This window comes from Notothenia coriiceps, unplaced genomic scaffold, assembly GCF_000735185.1.
Source record: "Notothenia coriiceps isolate Sejong01 unplaced genomic scaffold, NC01 NC01_scaffold00035612, whole genome shotgun sequence".
NCBI lineage: Eukaryota > Metazoa > Chordata > Actinopteri > Perciformes > Nototheniidae > Notothenia > Notothenia coriiceps.
In genome coordinates this window covers 1-10,788 of record NW_011368313.1, presented here as the reverse complement: position 1 = coordinate 10,788, position 10,788 = coordinate 1, and the positions used below count along the sequence as shown (strand labels likewise).

At 39.7% G+C, this 10,788-nt stretch overlaps 1 protein-coding gene across 3 annotated transcripts in view; it reads right to left on the bottom strand.

Moving 5' to 3' along the window:
• Window positions 1–3,118, bottom strand: part of znf644b (zinc finger protein 644b) — a 34,861-nt gene extending 31,743 nt beyond the window's left edge. For all 3 annotated transcript variants that reach the window (XM_010791663.1, XM_010791665.1, XM_010791666.1), the window contains exon 1: window positions 2,926–3,118. The gene's annotated coding sequence lies outside the window, so the exon portion shown is untranslated. The remainder of the gene's footprint in view (window positions 1–2,925) is intronic.
• Window positions 3,119–10,788: the final 7,670 nt, after the last annotated feature.

Below are 10,788 nucleotides of genomic sequence, written 5' to 3'. Positions count from 1 at the left end.
AACATTAACCTTTCTGTTGGTCGCTTGTTAGCAGACCCTTCACGCGATGGCAGAGCGAACAGGTACAGGCAGGGCCCATAATGATAGCCCTATAGTTTAAATCTACTACCCACACATAAACATATGGAAATGGGTTACTATTTTTAAAAAAATGGTAAATGTATTTAGGAACCTATCAATGTGATTTTAAGTGGGGGTGGACTCAAATCCTCTAGGGGGGTCGGGGGGGAAGCTCCCCTGGTCAGATTTTCTTTTTTGTTGGAGTGAAATGCATCAATCTGGTGCACTTTGAGGGGGAAATAAAGAGACTAGATCTATGGAAACACCTATATGAAACAGAACTGTATACATTTCAATAATCATAAAATCATGGCCATAACCAATAACATCCCATTTCCAATATGAAAAACACTGAAACTTGTTTATTTATTTATTTTTGGTTCATTTATAGTTGTGAGTGTGTCTGTGCTCCTGAATCAGCCTCTCCTCTCCCCCCTCTCCTATTTGAGGCAGCAGCAAAGACTAGTTTTAGCTCTCAACAAGTTTTAAAAGTGTATCTTGCCTTTTTTCACCTAGTTAACTTTTTATTTATTTATTCATGCATATTTGACTAATCACTACCCTCTCAAATGGAAATATGTCTTTACATAAATGGTGACCAAACCGTTTGAGACCCACTGAGAACTTAGACTAAGTTAACTATCTAAACACTCAGAGAGTGTTAGCTGAGGTTATCCCGAGCTTGAATGACACACAGAGACCAATCAAGGGCTTTGATTTATGATCTGTATGACAGTGGCCATGTCGGCAGGCCACATCATAAACAGCCAGTCACCCTGTGTGAGGCAGGCAACATCATGTAGACGGCCAGTCACCCTGTGTGAGGCAGGCCACTTAACAGGCCAGGCCATCGAGAAACCCCCCGGTCCTCCCGATGGCCAGTCCGGGACTGGGTACAGGAGGCGTAGAGTGAGGGATCATTGTCCACAAGTCACGGACAAAAAAAAAAAAAATACCTAAACAGGTCGCGAAATATACTTGGGCGGCCGTTACTATACCTGGGCGGCCCGCCCAAGTATAGTCTATGTGTGGGAAACCCTGCATGTACAGTAGCTACAATGTAGAAATGGCAATGATAAAGTCCCAAGCTCCTCCAACATTGCAACAGTTATATAGGACATAAAACAACAAAACAAATACAAATACTTTGTGATCAGGTTGACTAATTGCATGACCTATTGACCTTTCAGTAAACCATGCCAGTGTTGTCTTTTGTTATGGAAATGGAGGTCATTAGTGAGGAAAGCCATCCTGAGCAAACAATCAGGACACCAAAGTACAGAGGAGCATTGTGCGGAAGTATTTTAGTTTCACAACTCAGATGGCAAAATAACTAACAAAGATAAGGCTTTGGTCAACTTTGTACAAAGCAGTGGTCTGACTACAATGATAACACATCTGCAGTCTCACCCGCTAGCTTGCCAGCAAAGTGAGGTAGCAGAGGCACCATAGACCAGCGGAGCAACGACAACCTTATCTGTTTGCCAAACATTCTGCTCTGAGAAAATGACTGTGGGCGTACCTGTGTTTTAACTTGACAACAGTTCTACCAGATGCTCTCTGGCTGTTTCGTTACTGGTAAGTCTAAAATATTTTAACAAGCTATCAATCGAAAAGTCTTCCATGTCTTAATTAAAAACGATCAATGTGTTATTTCTGCAACTGCAGAGAAACAAGTTTTGTTCATGTTTGAAATGCTTTTTCTCTGTTGCTTGCAGGCTTGACATTGCTAACATAAACAGCAGCTTCGTGTGAAGGGACATGCTGGGGCTTTTGATAATTTAGTCGCTTTGACCTGCAATACATTTTTTTTAAATAAATCTAAAGAATTACACCAATGTTGCGACAAATCTGTCTGGTTAAACCTATAGCCATCCCTCATTCACTATAGCCTACTCCCTGTGCATAGACTCACTGGTTAACTTTATAATTACAGTGAACTTTCTGATCAAACCTATTTGCATCATTACTGAACGTTATATTAGGCTTTTACACAAAATAATGTTTTTATTCTATAAAATACAACACACATTGCATTGTGGGAGTTGTTGTGGAAAGTCGAAAATAGATAGGAGAAAGTGTACATCTGTGATGAATCTGTGAGGGTTCAAAGAAAATGGAGGAAGGTAAATATTGTCTTTATTTTTATGCTTGCTCGGTCTTCTTATCATTTAAGAACTTCAATATGTAGTTGAAGATGTTTTGAATCAAGGCTGCTTACATGAGCTTAGGTGCTGTCATGTTTTGCTGTAGCTCTGCAGTAATAATGTTGGCAATGCTATCTCAACTTGACATGCAGTTTGCTTTGCCACTGACCTTCCTTTTTTGTAAGTTCCATACAACCACATCACTCTGTTTCTATAGGGCCATTTATAGTCAGTGATTTAAAACTTGATACACCAAGTTTATCATGCAGCTCTACATCAATGCTTTGCATATCCTACAAAAATATCAAAGTAACAACCAAGTTTATCTAGTTTGACTCCAAAGAAACCCGGCTTGTGTCCACAAACTGTTTGTCCTTTAGTACAAACTGAAACAACTTAGCTAGATAGCAAAGAGCTGGCTCTGTTAGCACTTAGCAGTGACTTTATTTTTGACAGGCTCTGCGACAGTCAGCTAGCTGCTCTGCCCACAGGCTGAGCCTCAGAGACACAACTGAACCAGCGGCATATTGGAGAAACACTTTGTGTAGCAATATCGAACACATAGAAGTTGAGGTAAACTAGCTCCCAGGTGTTGGTCACTGCAGTGTTTGAATGCCTTCACATCGACCCACGACAGAGACAGCGACACACGGCAGACTAATGACCGTACAATGTATCCCCGCTCACATCAGAAGTTCCGAAAGGCTGTATCACCTACCTCAGGACGAAGACTGCTGTCCTCAGGTTTGTCATTGCACCTGACCCAGTTACTCGGCTCTCCACTCCGTTACACTGTCGCCATTTTGCTTTAAAATCACGCAGGTTGCACTCTGGTCCAGAGGAGAGCGATGTTCAGCAGGAGGTAGAGGGAAAACGTCACCCAAACTGCTCACCCCGAAAAAGCTTCCTGTCCACTTTAGTTCCCCGACATTCAAACTTAAAACAGCTCACCATAATGACGTTACTACTTAACTAAAGCGAAACATGGCGCCATATTTTGAAAATGGTTGGGAACAGATGTGACAACACAATTTATTTGAGTCAGGTTCATGACCTTGAAATGCATCCTGATATCAAATCAATTTAGCCTACAACCTACGTTTTCGTTCAGAGATACACAGACTTATACTGGACTCACTATCAAATGAGATATAAAGTAGGAATATTTTATATATAATAATTGTGTAAATTACTTATTCTCAACCAGGGCTAGCATACTTGCACCCAAGGGGGTGGGCTACTTTTGCAGTTGACATGGAATATTTGGGATGAGCTCAACTGCATTCAAGCTAAATTGAATAAATACAGAAAAAAATCACAAATTATTGGCAAGGGTTAAAAATAGCTAAAAGTAGTTGATAAATGGTTAGATAATTAGATAGCCAAAAAGTGTGAGCTGGTAAGATAATCTTTGCTAAACTTAAAGGCTTAATGTCTGAAATAGCTAACATGTATGCATTAATTGTTGACTGAGTTAGCTAAAAGTAATGGATACATAGTTGAATTTAACACTCTGAGCTCGTCTTTTTATGAATGAGAATGTGACCACATTCTCAATATTGCCATTCAATGTTATGAGAAAGTATTTTCACAATATTCACTTTTATTTCATTAATGAAGGGTAAACTGCTTTCAAATGAACATGTTGGAAACACGGAGGGTGATATTGTTGAATAGTCTTGACACTTGAAATGGCTGTGTCTGTCGTAACTGTGTCATCCACAGTGTAACTTGGACAGAAGGGATTACATGTGTCTTCTGTGACCATTAACTGAATTTCAAAATGGTTGTATAACTGGTTAAAAAAGAAAGAATGTGTGACTGTTGTATATTTAATGTTGAACTGCTCTTGTACAAGAAAAGCAGTGAGCTTTAACCCTCGTTTAAATTGTCGGATAATGATGCAGAATGCATGCTGGAAATACATTATTAATACTGTCACATATTTTTTTTCTTTCTGGCCCAAGTGTGATTTTCATGATTCCGCAGAAGACCATCAGACCATTTAAACCTCATCAGTCATTAAAAATGCAGCATCATGTTTAGTAGAACAGGTGTTATTTATTACAATTATTTCTTTTTTACTTTAAACTTCAATGCAGGTTTGTATTTATTTGTACCTGCTGTTTATTGATAACATAACTTTTGCCATAATCAATATGTAAAACATTTTGTAAATGTATTTTTTTTTGATTACCGTGAAGGAAACAAATTATCAATTTTTTTTTTATATGTTGACATATGTATCATTGAACTATGCAGGAACCCAAGGTTTAAGCATGGTTCACTTTATATCTGATTGTCCCAGCGATACATTGCATTGCGCTATATTGTCCCTTTAAATTGGCCATAACTTTGCTTTAGGTCCACATATGCATTATATGCTTCTACAGAGATATATCCTGTATCCAATGACGTAAAAGCAAATATCCAAACACATGTATTTATAGTTTATAATAGTACAGAACATCTTTGCTCTGTGCTTTGAGGAAACAGTGTGTGGTGTCTGGAGTGGTTGATTGGATTGCTAATTATCATATTCATAAACATATGAAACATTGATTGGATTAAGCAAACAACTAACAAATCTTTGAATGTACATTGCTCCAGTGACTGCTATTATCAACAAGAAGTAGTCTGCAGACAACAAAAATGTATCCAGATCGGTTGAATATTTATAGAGTGGGCAAAAATATGACTTATTTATTTTAGCTAAATTATTTAATGTGTAGAATGCAGATCATTAATATTGATATATTGAGAAACTGTAAGACATAAATATTTGTGCATACATATTTATCTACTCCATGCCAGTGTGCATTAGCTCTGGGTTTAGCTGCTTATTCAACAGAGATGTGTTTCGTTCAAGGCTATTTCCAAGTCACTTACTGTATTTGTGCTTGCCTCTCTGTGATCTGAGGTTATCAGCGTACCCACCCATACAGCAGACAACACAAAGTGATTCCGAGGAGTGCGTTTTCTTTTTGTGTGAGATATAGGGATTGACACAAGCCTTCTGTTTTCAGAGCATGAAGTAATTATTTTAATGGCCTGCCAACTGTGCACTCCAAAGTTTGATTTTGCTCTGCAAAATGAGAGCAAAAAAAAAAAGATCTCTAACAATTTATTATGCTGTTTGTGCCTCGCTTCACTAGTTATCGTCTGCAATTTATTTCCTACCTTGGGGTACTGCAAGCCATTTTTCTCCATTTTCAGTGGCTCACTTTTTTTTTCTTGATCCTGCATGCTGCTGACTAAACTCCTGCCTCCAGCCATGGTGTTGGAACATCACAGAAAACGACATCATTATACTGAAGCTAGTTAACAAAGAGAGGCAGAGAACCAGTTTAAATCACCGGGGCACATGACAGTGTGAGGAATTACTGAGTTCACTATCTCAGACGCAGCTATTCATAGCCCGTCTCTCTTCTGTAGCTCAGGTGAAATGACTCTCTAATGAAGACTGCAGACCTCGGTTTGATTCAAGGTCACCACCTGACCACTCATTTATATTTGAAACTCACATGTTCTATAATATATTATGTTTAACTCCAAACATGAGTCCCATATCTGTATCAGATGCTTGCAAGTGAGGATCTTTTCCCATTAATTCACATGTATTAATACATTATTAACACCTGCTTCCCCTGCTGTGACAGGTCATAAGGTCTGTCCGGCTGGCTACTTTCTGTAAAAACATGATTTATCTGTGACTTAAAAGATGAGAGAAATGTCCCTCTTAGCTTTCTGGAGTGCCATATAAAAACCTTATATTACAGGTAAATGTCCATTGTTTAAAATGTTAGTCAAAGGAATGCTTCATCCCCAAAATGATCATTTGTATATCAAATACTCACCTGGTGTTACCTTGAATTATTTTAGTTAATCGAGGTTGCACAGGTGCACAAAATGTTTCTCCAGAGGCCTCAGAAAAGACAGATTTATGAAAAAAGAATGATCATAATTAAGACAGCAAAGGCATAAATATCCTGACTTATGGTTAATGGTGTGTCTTTTTGTCTGGTAAATGCCTTCCAGACTCCATAGACCCAGTATGTTGCACAAATTCATCTAAATATCAGTGATGCAATCATCCTTAGACTTGACAAAGCATAGACATTAATATTGAGCAGTTATACGCTCCCCATTTGATCGTGTGTAAAATCAGTGCCTACACCATGAACCTACACCTTTAACAACAACTATAGACTCAACACACATTTACTACACATGGGCATTACAAGTTAAACATTGAAACTTTAACATAAATCATGTACGTTTACGATAATGATGAAAGTATCCATGCAGTACTGTAGATTTACCACAAGGTGGCAGAGGGCAGCTTACTGTGTCCATTCCTAGTATGTCTTTTGAAATGAGTCTTAACTACCATTAAATCACTGCTCACAAATTGTATTTTGATATGCAAAACGCTTCTTAAACGCATATTATATGCTGTTTTAATCCTTAATATCAGTAAATATGGCATATTAAGGCTTTTAATAATATTCTTAAGAGATTATCAGGCACTCGCTGACTGTGTGCTTATGCGGGGTTTCAGCATTATCAAATATTAATTTTTCTAAACTTGCTCTTTTAAGAGGACTTCTTTGATGTTGATGTAATTTTTCATCAGCTAAGCAGATCTCACACTGGTATCTTTTGGAAAGCAGTGGGCCATGATTCATTGATGAGCCATGGAGCGCCGATACTCACATCCTAATGCTTGTGCAAGATCTTAAGCACTGCTTTGTGGTGGGATGGACGGAACAGAGTGGTATGGTGCTGGGCTGCTGGCCTCACACTGATTTAAAGGGCTAAGTAGAGGGCGAGGAAAACTAATCTGTCAACTTAGTATTCATTTAAAATGCTTAGAAATCAACCAAAGAAGAGGTTTAAAAACGGTATATCAGGGCTCCACAGACAGCTAAACAGCTAAAGGTCAAAGTCACTGACAACAAAAACGGTTTTTGTCCCCACTATGAAATAAACAAGCACCACTTTGATGCCATGCATGTTTTTTTGGCAGAGAAAGAAAAAACAAGAAGAATGTTACTGAAGCAATTATGACAAAACAGAAAGTTTAAGGTTATCATTATTAAATTATTCATTTCTGACAATGTCGGCCCTCAGAGTTTGGGAATTGATCTCTCTGTAAACACACTTAAGCAAGTGAGATTGACATAAATTGGGGAGACGAAGCCCTCTTTTGAGCACTCTGCATTCTCTTTCATGTTCCTCACTGGGGGGGCTGAACACTGCTAATAAAAAGTGGGAAGACCTTGGGCGAGTAACACGGGCTGATTAGTTTTGTACACTGGAGACGAGCTGTGCTTTGGAGTCTGCTATGATATTTGTTTTATTCTCGCAAGGAAGAGAAATAAAGAGAATGCTTAAAGTTTTCACCAATGTGTTTGTTCTCTTCAAAGCGCACAGAGATCTTGTGAGTCAGATGTTGCGTGTGCACCCTCATTATTTCAATGAGCACATTTCGCCTCCTCCATAAAGAGAATAGAGGATGACCCTGGCTCTGTTGTTAAGTTAATTCTTTTGCACCAAAAGAAAATAATAATAGATGCTGGTGTGGGTAACAGTGAGGTCACACTGGGACCCCCTATCCGCCTTGTTATCCGGGACTAGATGAGGATCTGGCCCCTTTGGAACACACTAGTCTGCTTGAATTAGATATAGCAAGAAAAACAAGGCCTTCTGTAAAGTTCCTCACTAATGGGATAATTGATTGACAGACTGTGAGCTTTGATGCAGCTGATTTATTTACTGTTGCACTCGCATGCTGCAAAGCTTTCAATTTAATCGAGAAACAATGGGGTATAAGGGGCAGCAGTGCCATAGGGGGTGTGAAGTGATGGGACCGTTTTAATGATCCCCCCACCAGAGAAATTAGATCCATTGAGTCTGTTTGCTCTGTGATCTCACTATAGAAGTACATAGTCATCATCTTGTCTGTGTAAATCTCCTCCCAGCTGGATATATATGGTGGCAGCTGCTGCTCCGTGTCAATTTCAATATCAAAGATTAATTATTTTGTTTTGCAGACAGTACTGGAGGAGTTTCACTTGTTTTTGCAGAGTATGATGTACTTTTTCTGCTCAGCCGCCTCGGCCAGTGTTTCCCAACACTTTGGCATGCCGAGCTGGGAAGCTTCCTGTACATCCAGCTGCTGTAATAAACGTGCTACAGTACTGTGGATTGTACTGAACTGCAGAGGAATGCAGACTTTGGCTCCGGGTGGCAGTCTGTCTGTATCCATCTGCACAAGTGTCTGTCTGTGCAGGACAGCTATATATTTACTGCAGGTGCATCTCAAAGCTTAGAAGCTCACACTGTGTGCATTATTCTAATTTGAGAGTATTTTCTTGATGAATCGATTTGTAATTCTGTCTATAAGATTTCAGGAAATGTGGATCAGTGTTTTACAAAGCGCAAGATGAGATGAATTGTCTGTCATACAGGAATAATAAACAAGATAAAAAAAATACATTTGGAAAGCTGGAATCATAACATTTGAATACATAACGTTACTTAATGGTTGACAACCAATTGAATGAGTCAGCTGTGCATGAATCCAAAGTTTACAAACACAGTGTAGGAAGAAATGCGTTTCCTTATTTTCTATCTAAAATGTGGAAGTAAGATGTTATATCCACCGAGACGTCTTTGTTTCAAGTTTTATGTTAAATTCAATCTGGCTTCAAGATCTTTTCTTATACTTAATGTGTGATACATACAGCAGCTGAAGTACCGAGAATTGGTGGTCAGCCAAATGTATTTTTATTATACAATGATTCAATGAAATTTGAGAAGAGGCCACCTGACCACCTACCTTCCACAGAAACGTAATCCCTACCCAGGATTACGATGAAAACAACAAATTCAAAATAACTGATAAGTGAATGAAAGAGCGATACTTCCCAGCTAAACACTCACCCTGACTAAACCGAGGAAGCTGTTCACCTCTTTCGACTTTAAACAAAGCTACACATATAAAATACGAGTCAGACACAGACAATGAATTAATTACTTTTCAAGATCCTGGATGAGCCCCCACATTTCCTGATACTGTTGGGGAAGTAACAAAATCATTACAAATAACCCAGGGGAAAAAGAAAGCAAGAGAACTGGATTGCATAACTAAAATATGTTGTTTATTGATTATAAAATGAAAGGGCTCACCATTCAATCACAAGACAACTTTTGAAAAGATGTACAGCAGCACTGGTGATACTGAATACATTTAGTTACAATGGGGCACAACACTAACACTTTTGCAAGAGAAAACTATTCACACATCTGACACATGTAAGGTGCTGCAGCTTTACACAGGTGGGGGGGGGGGTATACAAGCACACACACACCACAGGATGTGACAGCCAGCCATGGAAAATATGCTTATACCCAATATGCACACTATTAGTTGTCAGTGGATTTATTGCTCATGGATATGTTGATATAGTAAACATTATTGTGTATGATTTCTCACAGAATGGGGCAGCTGAGTTTTTCTTTCATCCTGCTGTAAATTCTAATGGAATTTTGTTTCCACTAGAGGGTGCTGCAGATGAGCACATTCCTCTCAGTGACTCCCTCTGCTGCCATCCATTTGATAAGCAATAACATAAGAGGAGCTGAGGAGCGTGGAGCCTTAACTAATGCTGCATTAACTTTCTATTATAAATCTTACAAGTATTATATGTAGACAGTGTATAATATAAAATAACTTATTCATTATTAAAGTATCTCTGTGCATGTGGCATCTGGAAAAGATTGTCCCACTCTTGACCTTACAATCAACATCGGCCCCTCTATTGTTTCCCCGACTCAGGCTGCAAGGAGTCTGGGTGTGACCCTAGATAACAAACTGTCCTTCACTGCAAACATCGCTGCACCCGCTGCTGCAGATACACTCTTTACAAGATCAGGAGGATACGTCCCCAGCTGTCCCAGAAAGCGACGCAGGTTCTGGTCCAGGCTCTCGTCATCTCACGCCTAGACTACTGCAACTCCCTCCTGGCTGGTCTACCTGCATGTGCCATCCGACCTCTGCAGCTCATCCAGAATGCAGCGGCTCGTCTGGTCTTCAACCTTCCAAAATGTTCCCACACCACGCCGCTCCTCCGCTCCCTTCACTGGCTTCCAGTAACTGCTAGAATCCACTTCAAGACAATGGTACTTGTGTACCATGCTGCGAATGGATCTGGCCCTTCCTACATCCAGGACATGGTTAAACCATACACCCCAGCATGTGCACTCCGCTCTGCATCAGCCAAACGGCTCGCTGCACCCTCGCTGCGAGGGGGACCCAAGTCCCCATCAGCAAAAACACGTGGGTTTGCTATCCTAGCTCCAAAATGGTGGAATGAGCTCCCCATTGACATCAGGGGCCTCATTTATAAAGGGATATACGCTCAAAAAATGGCGTACGGCAGTTTCTACGCAATGTTTGCGATTTATAAAATACTAACTTGACGGGAAAACGTGCGGTCCTCCACGCAAACTCTAACCCATGCGTACGCACTAAGCACAAAAACGGGAGAGACGAGAAACTGCGACACCGTTGGCA